This window comes from Hyla sarda, chromosome 3 (assembly GCF_029499605.1).
Source record: "Hyla sarda isolate aHylSar1 chromosome 3, aHylSar1.hap1, whole genome shotgun sequence".
NCBI lineage: Eukaryota > Metazoa > Chordata > Amphibia > Anura > Hylidae > Hyla > Hyla sarda.
This window is the reverse complement of record NC_079191.1, coordinates 314,591,101-314,606,473: the sequence shown is the minus strand read 5'-3', so window position 1 is coordinate 314,606,473 and position 15,373 is coordinate 314,591,101.

Genomic DNA, 15,373 nt, shown 5'->3' with positions numbered 1-15,373 from the left:
TGTATATCATTGAAAAAAAAAACTATTACTTTTTAAACAGGGATCAATTTATGTGTGCGGGGAAATACAAATGTAGCCGACAATTATAAAAATGTATTGTGTGTGTGTTTTTCACTTTTTTGCTTTATTTTTAATTTTTTTTTAGTTAGTACTACTACTCCCAGCATGGAACACACTGTTCCATGATGGGAGTAGTACTACCTGTACTAATAAACAGATCGCCCGCTGCGATCTTTCTGTATATATATATATATATATATATATATATATATATATATAGATGCAGCGGCCGCTCTTCTATGGTCCCCTGCCCTGACGTATATTTACACTTATTCATATTTCCCACAGAGCTGTGATTGGCCAGATGGTTCCAGCCAATAACAGCTCTCTGTGAGAAATAGGAATATGTGTATATATACGGCCGTGCAGGGGACCATAGGAGAGCGGCCGCTGCATCTATACATTATACAGGAGGATCACAGCGGCTGTCAGAAGTGATACCCGCAGTGATCTTTCCATAACTGCAGGTAATACTACTCCCAACATGGAGCACACTCTGCCTCATGCTGGGAGCTGTAGTACCTGCATTAATAGACAGATCACAGCGGGTGTCAGAAGTTACACTTGCTGCATTCTGTCTATTAATACAGGTACTACAGCTCCCAGCATGGAGCAGAGTGTGCTCCATGTTGGGAGCCTGCTTAAGGACACATCACAGTGGATGTCACTAGTGACACCCGCTGTGATCGTCCTGTCTATAGCAGAGATGGAGCGACTGTATACATCTGTTCCATGCTGGGAGTAGTAATACTACATAAAAAATTTTTTAAATTAATTTAAAAAAAAAAGTGAAACACACACTTTATTAAAAAAATAATAATAATTGGGTTATAAAATATATACATTGCATTTAATAAAAAAAATTTCCATCACTGCTGATAGTACCCCAGAAATTTTGTGTACCAAAAAAAAACGCCAAGGTGCAATTTCCACACAGATGAAAAAAATGCCAGAAAAAACGCATGATGATGTCACTTGCACTGGCGATTTTTCAGGCGTTTTTTTAATCCCTAAAAACGCAGTGCAAAAAACCAAGTGGAGACTTAGCCTGAGGAAAACAGACATTCCAAATAAATTATATATTGGTTCACATATACAATATGTCTACTTTATGTTTCCATCATAAAGTTGACATGTTTTTACTTTTGGAAGACATCAGAGGGCTTCAAGGTTCAGCAGCAATTTTCCAATTTTTCACAAAATTTTCAAAATCGGATTTTTTCAGGGACCAGTTCAGTTTTGAAGTGGATTTGAAGGGCCTTCAAATTAGAAATAACCCACAAATGACCCCATTATAAAAACTGCACCCCTCAAAGTATCCAAAATGACATTCAGTAACTTTGATAACCCTTTAGGTGTTTCACAGGAATAGCAGTAAAGTGAAGGAGAAAATTCAAAATCGTCATTTTTTACACTCGCATGTTCTTGTAGACCCAGTTTATAATTTTTACAAGTGGTAATAGGAAAAAAAAGCCCCCCCAAATTTGTAACCCAATTTCTCTCGATTAAGGAAATACCCCATATGTGTATGTCAAGTGTTCGGCGGGGGGAGTAGAGAGCTCAGAAGGGAAGGAGCGACAATGGGATTTTGGAGAGTGAATTTTGCAGAAATGGTTTTTGGGGGGCATGTCACCTTTAGGAAGCCCCTATGGTGCCAGAACAGCAGAAAAAAAAACACATGGCATACCATTTTGGAAACTACACCCCTCAAGGCACGTAACAAGGGGTCCAGTGAGCCTTAACACCCCACAGGTGTTTGACTACTTTTCGTTAAAGTCGGATATGTAAATGAAAAAAATTTTTTTTCACTAAAGTGCAGTTTTTCCCCCAAATTTACAATTTTTACAAAAGGTAATGGGAGAAAATGCCCCCCAAAATTTGTAACCCCATCTCTTCTGAGTATGGAAATACCCAATGTTAGGACGTAAAATGCTCTGCTGGCACACTACAATGCTCAGAAGAGAAGGAGCGCCATTGGGCTTTTGGAAAACGAATTCGTTTAGAATGGTACTCAGGGGCCATGTGCGTTTACAAAGCCCCCCGTGGTGCCAGAACAGGGCCCCCCCCCAACATGTGACCCCCATTTTGGAAACTACACCCCTCACAGAATTAAATAAAGGGTGCAGTGAGTATTTACACCCCACTGGCTTTTGACAGATCTTTGGAACAGTGGGCTGTGCAAATGAAAAATTACATTTTCAAGGACCACTGTTCCAAAAATCTGTCAGACACCAGTGGGGCGTAAATGCTCACTGCACCCCTTTATACATTACATGAGGGGTGTAGTTTCCAAAATGGGGTCACATGTGGGGGGGTCCATTGTTCTGGCACTATGGGGGCTTTGTAAACACACGTGGCCTTCAATTCCGGACAAATTTTCTCTTCAAAATCCCAATGGCGCTCCTTCTCTTCTGAGCATTGTAGTGTGCCAGCAGAGAACTTTACTTCCACATATGGGGCATTTTCTTACTCAGAAGAAATGGGGTTACAAATTTTGGGGGGCTTTTTTTTCCTATTTTTCCTTGTGAAAATGAAAAATTTAGGGTAACACCAGCATTTTAGTGAAAACTTTTTTTTTTCATTTTCCCATCCAAATTTAGTGTCAAAAGGATAATTTATTAATCCACAAGAACAGTAGTATCAACATGAAATCACATAAATTTGTATGTACAGAGAATTACATATCAGACATGTACTGTAAACCGACTCGAATACATGAGCAAGTCATGACACTTCAGATGAATCAAGAGAAAAAAAATTACATAAAAGGCATAAATGAGAACTATACTCAAGAAGTCATTCCCCACTCCTTGGTCCTCTGAAGATGTACCTTAGAAGGTATTAAAAGCTGGGGGAGACACGTGAGGAAAGACGGGGTAGGGAAGGTGGTAAGGAGGGGTAGAGGGGAAGAAATAGAGGGGAAGAGATGGTAGGAGAAAACATAAGGATTTGGGAACAAATTGAAGGCTCAAACTGTCCAGGTGAATAGACTATATCATTAAATTAGGGTACAATCATGTAGTAGAGAAATTACAGGGAAAAACAATATGACATATCAGGAGCATAAGTAGAGGAGATCCACCCCTCCCATACCTCTTCGAACTTGGACATGGCGTGCTCTCGAATCGCGTTCATTCTTTCCATAACCATGATGGTCTTCACTCGATTGATCAACATTGGTAACGATAAGTCAGGAGACTTCCATTTAGAGGCTATATGAATACGTGCTGCTAGCAATATATATTGTGTGAGGCGAGATAATGCATTAGACAATCCATTGGGTTTATGACCTAGCAGACACACCGCGGGGTCACAGGGAATCGTCCGGTTGGTTACAGAGGAGATCAGGCTCATTACCTGCTTCCAAAAATCAGAGACATGTGGACATGTCCACCAAGTATGGAGCATGTCACCCATAGCAGCACAACCCCTGAAACAGTGGGGCGACACTGAGGGGAATATAGCATGGAGCCTGGCGGGAACACAGTATGAGCGGTGTAGGATTTTGAGTGCAGTTTCAGTGAGAGATACCTGCCAACTACCTCTGCTGAGGCGAGCACAACAGTCCTGCCAGGAGGAGAGAGAGATATCAATCCCGAAATCCGCCTCCCATTGCTGCATAAACGGGAGTTTCGCCCCAGAAGGGGGCCGGTTGAAGGTTGAATACAATAAAGAAAGAGTACCACAGCGTAGAGGTGAGTACAGGGCCATGGCTTCATAGGAGGTAGGGGTCAAGGGCATGTCAGTGGAGATCTGAGAGCGGAGATAAGAAAGAATTTGAGACATTCGGAAGGATTCAGTAGAGGGGGGATGGAATCTGGAAACCAAGGCAAACGGAGATATGAGTTGTTTACCCACTAGAAAATGGTGTAGAAGATAGAGTTTTTGTGAGATCCACCATGTGAAATTCGAGGTTCGTAGACCCGGGGGAAAGAGAGGGTTCTGAAGAATGGATAAAACGGGTGAAACAGGAGATTGTAACTCGAGCTTGAAGCGCACAGAACGCCAGAGTAGCAAGGAATAGAGAGACAGTGTAGCCACATAGGGAACAAAGGAGGAGATAGGTGGAGTGATCCACATAAGAGAAGATAGAGAATGAGGAGCTAGTAGCGAGTTTTCTAGGGTTACCCACCTAGGGGATGCTGATTGGGCATTACAAAGCATGAGCTGGGCTAACCTGGCCGCTTTATAATACTTTGTAAAATTGGGTACAGATAATCCACCCAGCCTTTTATGGTAGTACATAATGGACTTAGGTATACGAGAAGGATGGCCCCGCCAGATAAAACGGAACACTTCCTTCTGCAATTTATGAATATCCGACATTCTAATTGGAATGGGGAGTGTGCGGAACAAATATAAAAGCCGGGGAAGGACTACCATTTTAATAGTATGGACTCGTCCCAGCCATGAAATATGTGGTAGGTGCCACCTAGCGAGATCCTCTCTAATAGATTTAAAGAGAGGTATGTAATTTAACCTATAGAGCTCCGAAAGAGAGGATGAGAGAGAAACCCCTAGATAGGGAAGAAAAGAAGAAGAAGGGCGGAGAGAGAAATTATGAGAGATCCGATCCTGCAGTCGCCGAGGAGTATTGCAGTACAGAACCGCCGATTTAGTCTTATTGACTACTAAGCCCGAGACTTCCGAGAAGCGGTTTATGACCGCAAATAGGTTGGGGATAGAGACCAGTGGATTGGTGATTGTGAGAAGCAGATCATCAGCAAAAAGATTCACCAAATATTCATCACCCCCAACCCTGACTCCGGAAATATCCGGGTTGGCCCTGAGGGCACACGCCAGGGGCTCCATAGCCAATGCAAATAATGCCGGTGATAGCGGGCATCCCTGGCGAGTCCCCCTACCAATGGAGATCGGAGAGGGTTGAGCAGATGGTAGTTTGAGGTATGCCACCGGGTTATAGTACAGGGAATGCAAACCCATGGTTCATAGGACTCCAAATAAGTATTGCCAGAGTACTGTATCAAAGGCTTTTTCTATGTCCAACCCTAGAAGAGTCAGTGGGGTATTAGTAGCTGCCGCCCAATGAATAGTATTAAGTACCTTGCGGATATTATCGGGTGCTTGTCTGCCGGGGATGAATCCCACCTGATCTTTGTGGACAAGTCTCGGTAATATGGCATTGAGACGATTGGCCAGAATAGAAGTGAAAATTTTAGAGTCTAAATTGATAAGGGAGATGGGTCGGTAATTTGATGGCAGTAGGGGGTCCTTATGGGGCTTTGGGATCACCACTATGGATGCCTGTAGAAACTCCGGTGGCATACGGGAACCTGAAAGAAGCTCATTACAGTAAGATATTATGTGCGGGGTGAGGAGAGAGGTAAATTTTTTATAATACAAGGCCGATAGTCCATCAGGACCTGGGACTTTTCCTAGCTTTAAGCGGGCAATGGAATCTGCAACCTCCTCGGCTGATACAGGAGCATTGAGTAGGTCTCTTTCGGCAGAGGAGAGAGTAGGAAGCGATAAAGAGTTCAGATAGGTCGAAATAGAAGAGGATGTAGGGGGATTAGTGGGAGATTTGTACAGGGAAGAGTAGAAGGAGTGAAATACGCAATAGACTCTGGATGGATCCGAAGTATGCACTCCCTGACGCAATTGTATCTTGTGTACCTTGTGGAGTTTTTGTTTTTGTTTAAGCATATTAGCGAGTAGGCGGTCAGGCTTATTAGCCCATTTGTAATAGGTAGCCTTCGTCCAACGCAACGCCTTCTCAGTGCGATCAGAAAGCACCGAGTCTAGTTGTAGTTTGGTGTTCCTGAGCGCCTGAAAAATATACGGCGAGGGATCATGTTGATGCGCTATGGTCAATCTAGCCAATTTATTCTCTAAAGTGGCCTGTGCTCTCGTTCTATCGCGCTTCAATTTTGATGCCAGAGCTATTATTTTCCCCCTGATGAATGCCTTATGTGCCATCCAGATCCATCCAGAGTCCGGGTGCGAGGAAGAATTTGTAGTAAAGTAGTCAGAAAGTGAGGATTCTATTTGCGAACTGAAATGAGGGCGGGATAATAGGGACTCATTGAGTCGCCACATATATGGGGTGGGACATGGCTCCCCAAACCTGAAGTGGGCAAAGACCATATCGTGGTCAGACCATGCGCAGGGAATATGTCTAGCATACAATAAGGAGGGCAGGGTGGACGCATTGGTGAGTATCCAATCTATCCGTGTGTATAAACTATGGGAAGGGGAATAGTAGGAATAACCTCGCTGAGTTAAGTTATGCTCCCGCCAGACATCCACCATCTCAAGGTCAGTAAATTGTTGCATTAGAAAGCGTTGTTGTGTTCCGGACCTCCTGAACCCAGCGGCGTGTGCTCTATCAAGCATACCATTAACTACCATGTTGAAGTCTCCCGACCACAGTAATACTTCGTAATCGAGGGAGGCCAACCTAGTTACCATATGAGCAAAAAATGAGAGGGGATCATCGTTAGGTGCATACGAGTTCACTATGCAAACTTTCCGCCCCTGAAGAACTCCCTCTAAAATGAGGAACCGTCCCTCAGGATCCGAACCGGTCGCATGGAGAGTGAATGGGAAGTCATCATGCAACAAGGTCAGGACACCTCTAGATTTAGTAGTGTATGAGGCCATATAACTGCGTGAATATGTTTGATGAAAATGTTTAGGAAACGACTTTGTTGTGTAGTGGGTTTCCTGAAGGCTGATTATGTCAGGCTTATGTTTCAAATAGTCAATGAACGCCTTTTTCCTTTTCATCGGGGAATTCAATCCCCGAACATTATGTGATAATATACGACACATGTCTAATCAAATAAACAAATCTGGAAAAAAAAATCGGATAGAGGTAAATGAGACGGGGGGTGGACTGGTAAAGTAACCAATGAGCAAGGACAGTAGACACCAAACATAACGACTGGGATGTAGAGAAGGAGCACCAAGACAAGACAGAGAGGGTAGATCGGGGTAGTAGGGACAAAGACAGGGGAGATAGTAACTAATAACCAGTGAGACAGAAGAACTAGTGGGAGGAGAGACCATACTATAAAACTTGCCACAAGGCAATTTGTAGTCCCGTACATCCCACCAAAGAGGGGCAGCATGAGATTCCAACTAGCCCGGAGAGTGGTGAAATAAAAAAGGGCCAAACCAAATCCCCAGGTGACAACACTAAGTAAAATCAAAACTGCCGTATGTGGGGCCATCAGTCGGCGGGGGATGCATAACATGAATACATAAACAATCTCTATAAGGCTCATATAGAAACAGTCCCGTTTAGCCTAGAGACATAACATTGTCCCGGACATGTAAAGGGAAAAAAAATAATAATAATTTATTCCAACGGCATGGGAAAACTAGTAAAAAGGTAAAAGAAAAGATAAACCAAAAATAGGTAAAGAGGCATACGACCCGAACTGGTGATATTTCAGCAGCACGTCAACGAAGCAGTCCTGGAACATCTGTGATCGAAGAGTCCAGCTGAACATCTCGAAGACCCGATCTACATCCTAGATCCGGTGAATAGTAGGGGGACTTCTGCCCTCTGCCACATTCTTTTGAGGGCTGGCGCTTTGGAAGGCGTAGTGGTGTTGTCATCGTAGGATATGTTCTCTTTGCGTAAAACTTCCATCGCCTCAGAAGGGGAGCGTACCACATAAGTGTGAGAGCGGAGTTGAAATTGTAAGTTAAAGGAGAATCCCCACTTGTAGTGTATCTGGGCTTTCTGCAGGGCCAAAGTTACCGGTCTCATATTGCGCCTTCTCTCCAAGGTGGACGGAGCCAGGTCAGCATAAAGATGCACTGCGGGTGGGAGCCCCGGGAGAGGAGAGACGTTTCTGGCAGCTTGTAGGATTTTGTCCCGCATTTCAGGGTAGTGTAATCGGAGCACCACATCCCTGGGCACATCTGGGGCTTTAGGGCGTCCCAGACCTCTATGTATGCGGTCTAATCTCAGCATATTCACGTCTATTTGAGGCAGGAGGGTGGCAAAAAGGTCCAATGCAGCAGCGGAGAGATCCGTAACTGTTTCAGGCAGCCCACGGATCCGTATGTTTGCTCTGCGGGACCTGTTCTCCAGGTCCTCTAATTTAAGGTCAATTAAGTCCAGACATTCAGTATGATCCGACATGAGAGCGCGGTCACTCTCAATGGCGTCTGTTAATTCATCCGCCCTGATCTCCAGGTCGGACACCCTCTGACCCAGGTCACCAACCTGTTTCGTGAAGTCGGCCACAGCTTTGCCCAGTTCAGTTTTGAACATCTGCTGGATGGAGCGGTACAGGTCGGCAGGATTCAGAGGCTCCGCCGGTAAGGGTAGCGGTGGAGTAGAATCCGAAATGTCCTCCTCTTTCTCCTCATGAGGTGGACTCGAGGTGCGCGAAGGGGTCGGCGCCATGTTTGTTTTAGGCCCCGTTCTGAAGATCTCCGGTATTTTCTGTGAAAGTGATCTTTGAGAGCCACCGGATTTATTCTTGTCCATCTCTGGCAGTTCTGCAGGATTGTGGGGTAGGATTTGGGTCACTGGAGCTGATAAATCAGCGCTGAAGAGGCTTTTCTCCGGCCGTTGGTACGGAGCTCACAGGAGATGCGTCTTTCCTAGTGAGCTGCGCGCATGCACCCCCCCCTTCCCATCCAAATTTAATGAAAATTCGTCAAACACCTGTGGGGTGTTAAGGCTTACTATACCCCTTGTCATGTTCCGTGAGGGGTGTAGTTTCCAAAATGGGGTCACATGTGGGTATTTATGTTTTTGTGTTTATGTCAGAATGGCTGTAAAATCAGCCACCCCTGTGCAAATCACCAATTTAGGCTTCAAATGTACATGGTGCACTCTCACTCCTTAGCCTTGTTGTGTGCCCCACAGGCTGGTGTAGCCCCCAACTTTTGTAGCCCCCAACTAGTGCTGGTGTGCACTAACAGGCTGGTGTAGCCCCCAACTTTTCCTTTTCCTTTTCCTAAGGGGTAAAAGGAGAAAAAGCCCCCCATAATTTGTAGTGCAATTTCTCCCGAGTACAGAAATACCCCATATGTGGCCCTAATCTGTTTCCTTGAAATACGACAGGGCTCTGAAGTGAGAGAGCGCCATGCGCATTTGAGGTCTAAATTAGGGATTGCATAGGGGTGGACATAGGGGTATTCTACGCCAGTGATTCCCAAACAGTGTGCCTCCAGCTGTTGCTAAATTCCCAGCATGCCTGGACAGTCAGTGGCTGTCCAAAAATGCTGGGAGTTGTTGTTTTGCAACAGCTGGAGGCTCCGTTTTGGAAACACTGCCGCACGATACGTTTTTAATTTTTAATGGGGGACAGTTTAAGGGGGTGTATATGTAGTGTTTTACCCTTTATTATGTGTTAGTGTAGTGTAGTGTTTTTAGGGTACATTCGCACTGGCGGGTTGCGGTGAGTTTCCCGCTAGGAGTTTGCGCTGCGGCAAAAAATTTGCCGCAGCCCAAGCTTGAAGCAGGAAACTTACTGTAAACCTGCCCATGTGAATGTACCCTGTACGTTCACATGGGGGGGGGGGGGGGGGGGGGCAAACCTCCTGCTGTTTCAAAACTACAACTCCCAGCATGTACTGGCTAAGGAGTTGTACTTTTGCAACAGCTGGAGGCACACTGGTTGGAAAACCTTCAGTTAGGTTCTGTTACCTAACTCAGTATTTTCCAACCAGTGTGCCTCCAGCTGTTGCAAAACTACAATTCCCAGCATGTACTGACAGACCGTGCATGCTGGGAATTGTACTTTTGCAACAGCTGGAGGCACACTGGTTGGAAAACCTTCAGTTAGGTTCTGTTACCTAACTCAGTATTTTCACACCAGTGTGCCTCCAGCTGTTGCAAAACTACAACTCCCAGCATGTACTGATCGCCGAAGGGCATGCTGGGAGATGTAGTTATGCAATAGCTGGAGGTACGCAACTACAACTCCCAGCATGCCGAGACAGCTGTTTGGGCATGCTGGGATTTGCAGTTTTGCAACATCTGGAGGGCTACAGTTTATAGACCACTGCCCAGTGATCTCCAAACTGTGACCCTCCAGATGTTGCAAAACAAATCCCAGCAGGCCCAGACAGCAAACAGCTATGTGGGCATGCTAGGAGTTGTAGTTTTGCAAGATCTGGAGGGATACAGTTTAGAGACCACTGTTTATTGGTCACAAACTGCACTCCTCCAGCTGTTGCAAAACTACATATTCCAACATGCCCAATCAGCAAATAGCTGTCTGGGCATGCTGGGAGTTGTAGTTTTGCAACATCTGGAGGGCTAAGTGGACGTCTCTTCATTTTCCCCGTTATGCCCCACCTATTGTGGGTGGGCAGGACGGGGAAAACTAAAGTAAACCCCCTTGCCCACCAATCTGCTATTGGTGGTCGCGTCTAGACCACCAATAGCAGGGATAGGAGGGGTGGCACCGTGGATCGTGGGTGTCTTAGACAACTGCGTTCCCCCTTATATTCCGGGTCACCATAGAGCCGTAATGACCCGGAATCGTCGCAAATCGCAAGTGTGAATTCACTTGCGATTTGCGCGATCGCCGGGGACCCCTCTAGGCATTTGTGCGGGGTGCCTGCTGATTGATATCAGCAGTCACCCCGATCCGGTCTCCGCCTGGCATGCGGCGGGGACCAAAATTCCCACGGCCGTATGGATACGCCCTTCGTCCTTAAGTACCAGGATGCAAGGGCGTATGCATACGCCCTTCGTCCCCAACAGGTTAAGGGTACGTTCACACGTACGCAGATTTGATGCGCAGGATTTGATGCACATGATTTTCTGCTGCAGATTTCAATGTAAACAAAATGACTGAGCACAGCTTCTAATCGGCAGTTACAAAATGTGCACATCAAATCTGCGCAGGATCCTGTATGTGTGAACGTACCCTAAGGGTCTATTCACACGTACAGTATTCTGTGCAGATTTGATGCGCAGGATTTCAAGTTATGTTCAGTCATTCAGTTTACATTGAAATCTGCAGCAGAAAATCCTACGCATCAAATCTGCGCAGAATACTGTACGTGTGAATAGACCATTAACCACTTAAGAACCCAGGGCATACCTGTACGTCCTGAGTACGCTCCCTTTTTATAACGTCCGGGACCCGTGGCTAATAACGCGCTGCACAGATCGCAATGCCACGTGCTATTAACCCTTTAGACACGGCGTTTCAAGTTGATCGCCGCATCTAAAGTGAAACTAAACTAATGCCGGTTAACTCGGGGCTTTTCGGGACCACCGCAGTGAAATCACGGCGTCCCGAACAGCTGTAGGACAAGAGGAGGGTCCCCTTACCTGCCTCCTGGTGTCCGATCGCCAAATGACTTCTCAGTGCCTGAGATCCAGGCATGAGCAGTCAAGCAGAAGAATCATCGATCAATGGTTTCCTATGAGAAAGTTTCAATGTAAAAGATCAGTGTGTGTAGTGTTATAGCCCCCCTATGGGAGCTATAACAAAAAAAAAAAGTGGGGAAAAAAGTTAATAAAGATCATTTAACCCCTTCCCTAATAAAAGTTTGAATCACCCCCCTTTTCCCATTTAAAAAGAAAAACAGTGAAAATAAATGTATGTGGTATTGCCGCGTGCGGAAATGTCCGAATTATAAAAATATATAGTTAATTAAACCGCATGGTCAATGGCGTACACGCAAAAAAAATTCCGAAGTCCAAAATAGTCAATCAATAAGTCCGATCAATATAAAAATGGTACCACTAAAAACTTCAGATCACGGCACAAAAAATGAGCCCTCATACCGCCCTATTCGCGGAAAAATAAAAAAGTTGTAGGGGTCAGAAGATGACAATTTTAAACGTATACATTTTCCTGCATGTAGTTAGGACTTTTTCCAGAAGTACGACAAAATCAAACCTATATAAGTAGGGTAAAATTTTAATCGTATGGACCTACAAAATAAAGATAAGGTGTAATTTTTATCAAAAAATTTACTGTGTAGAAACGTAAGCCCCCAAAGTTTACAAAATGGCATTTTTTCTTACATTTTGTCGCACAATGATTTTTTTTCAGTTTCGCCGTCGAAGTAGAATTGGTGGTGCAAAAAAATAAGCCATCATATGGATTTTTGGGTGCAAAATTAAAAGAATTATGATCTCTTAAAGGAAAGGAGGAAAAAACGAAAGTGCAAAAATGGAAAAAACCCCGGGGTTATGGGGTATTCCATGAAAAGTAAAAAAAAAAAAAATTATATCAACTGGCTCCAGAAAGTTAAACAGATTTGTAAATTACTTCTATTAAAAAAATCTTAATCCTTCCAGTACTTCTCAGCTGCTGAACTTGAGTTGTTCTTTTCTGTCTGATCACAGTGCTCTCTGCTGACACCTCTGTCTGTCTCAGGAACTGTCCAGAGCAGGAGAGGTTTGCTGCTACTCTGGACAGTTCCTGAGACAAACAGAGGTGTCTGCAGAGAGCACTGTGGTTAGACATTAAAGAACAACTTCAGTACTGGAAGGATTAAGATTTTTTAAAAGAAGTAATTTACAAATCTGTTTAACTTTCTGGAGCAGTTGATATGAAGAAATTTTTTTTTTCCATTGAATACCCCTTTAGGTATTCACACGTACATTATTCTGCGCAGAGTTGATGCGCAGGATTTTCTGCTGCAGATTTCAATGCAAACTGATTGACACAGCTGGAAATCCTGGCATCAAATATGTGCAGAATACTGTACGTGTGAATAGACCATTAAGGCTAAGTTTCTACTTGTTTTTTTGTGCAGTGTTTTTTGGTTTGAAAAAAATGCCTGAAAAAACGGCAGTGCAATTTCCTGCGTCTTTTCTGGCATTTTTTCTGGCGTTTTTTCATTTGTGTGGAAATTACACCTTGGCAATTTTGTCACTCCTGACCCCCACTGCGATCCTTCTGTATAATGTAAAGATGTGGGTGGCCGCTCTTCTATGGTCCCCCTGCACTGACGTATATATACACACCTATTCCTATTTCCCACAGAGAGCTGGGATTGGCTGGAACCATCTGGCCAATCACAGCTCTCTGCGGGAAATATGAATAGGTGTATATATATGTCAGTGCAGGGGACCATAGAAGAGCGGCTGGCCGCATCTATACATTGTACAGGAGGATCGCAATGGGCGATCTGTCAATTAGTACAGGTTCTACTACTCCCATCATGGAACAGTGTGTTCCATGCTGGGAGTAGTAGTACTACCTAAAAAAAATTAAAAATAAAGAAAAAAAGTGAAAAACATACACACACACTACATTTTTATTATTGTTGGCTACATTTTTAGGTCCCTGCCTACATAAATTGATCTCTGTTTAAAAAATGTATATAAATTTTGTTAGATACAATTTTTTCCTTCACTACTGTATCTTTTTTATTTTTATTTTTTATGGTACCCTACGAAATTTTATTTAAAAAAAAGGTATCTCCATCACAAGTCCAAAAAAGAATAAAAACCACCTGCAAAAACGCCAAAGTTAAATCCCACATATCGTTTTTCTTGGCGTTTTTTTTCACTCCCATAGACTTCTATGGGAGAAGAATGCCACGATTTTGACAAAAAAGTCACCAGTGGCTCAACATGCTGCGATTTTGGAAAACCGCCAAGGAGCTAAAAAACGCCAAAAAAGAGTGAAAAAATGCCAAAAGGATTAAAAAAACGCCAAAGTGAAAAACACCAAATGGAATAAGAATTTTGTGATTTCTCATTGACGTTTACAGCTAACATCTGGCCGCAACATTTTTTGGCCGAAAAAACGCCATGCGGCAGAATTGGCATTTTTCTAGGCATTTTTCCAAAAAAATAAAAACAAGTAGAAACTTAGCCTAATAGGGATCTCACTATTGCCCATGGCATCCAGGGGATAGAACACCCAGGATCAGGGCATAAGTACAAAGAGCTATAATTTACAGAAATAGCTTGAGGCATACCAACGATATGACACCCGTAACTATAGAGCCAGGGTTGTGCACAGGTTGCGGGCATGCATGAACGACCTGAGAGAGAGTCCACCCTTGATGGCCATCCACGACAAGTCCTTGTGTCCGTTGGTAAGCCGCTTTGAGGCCACATTAGTCCAAACTGTCTTTGCAGTGGCTGCGGGGAGTCCCGGAACCAGTTCAGTCAAGTCCATAGCTCGGATGAGCTTGTTGATTGTCTTCGGCTTCCATAGGTCAGGTTTCAGTCCTTCCAGCTGGTGCTCCCTCACAAACTTGACAACATCCCCATAGAACCAGGGAGCGTTCCAGTTGTAAGGGATGGAGCTGTCCCACCTGTCCCAGCCCGGCTGTCTCCAGAGGGGCATGAGAAACAAGCGAGACATGGACCTGCCCGCTGAGCCAGTCTTTTCAACAAGAGTCTGCTGCACGCTGACACATGCAAAGGAGGCCCTCAGCAGAGTGGGGATATCGGGTATTTCCTTCCCACCATTGCGGGGATCCTTGTACATCACAGTCCTCTTGACTCTGTCCATTTTGCCCCAGTTGAAGCGAAACACTGTCCAGGTGATGGCCTTGCAAACGGTGATATGGGGAGGCCAGGCCTGTGCAGTATACTGGAGCACAAGCAAAACTTCACTCCGCAGGACAAGTGCTTTGCCTTCAATAGAGAGCTTTCTGGAGCTCCACAGTCCGATCTTAGAGTTCATCTTTCCTAGTCGGTCTTGCCAAGACTTAAGGGCCACTCCTTCCTTACCGAACCAGACTCCAAGAATTTGTATGAAGTCCGGCTTAACAGTGAAGGGGAAGGGGGCGGAAGAGGCCAGGTGCCATTCCCCGAAGAGCATGGCTTCTGACTTCCCGCAGTTGACTTTTGCCCCCGAAGCTCTGCTGAAGTCCTCGCAGGTCTGGACGAGTGCAGTCACCGAACGCTGGTCAGCGCAGAAGACGGTGACGTCGTCCATGTAGAGCGAGCACTTGACCTCGTAGCGATCTGGTCCTGGTGTGGTGATCCCTCTGATCTCTCAATTCTGCCGGATAGTCTCAGCGAAGAGCTCTATAACACAAACAAAAAGAAGAGGTGAAAGAGGGCAGCCTTGTTTAACCCCTGAAAGGATGGAAAAGGGGTTAGTCTTCCAGCCATTCACCAACACCGTGCTGTAAATATCAAAATACATGACGTTAACAAAAGAGCAAAACATCTTCCCCAGACCTAGCCTGCGCAAAGCCCTGCCCATGAATACGTGGGAGACACGGTCGAACGCCTTCTCCTGATCCAAACTGACCAGGGCGGCGCGGCCACGACGGTCCTGGATGTAATGGACCGTGTCTCTCACAAGGGCAAGGCTGTCAGTAATCCTGCGACCAGGAATGTCGCAGGTCTGGTCCGGATGGACGATCTGCCCGATGACAGATT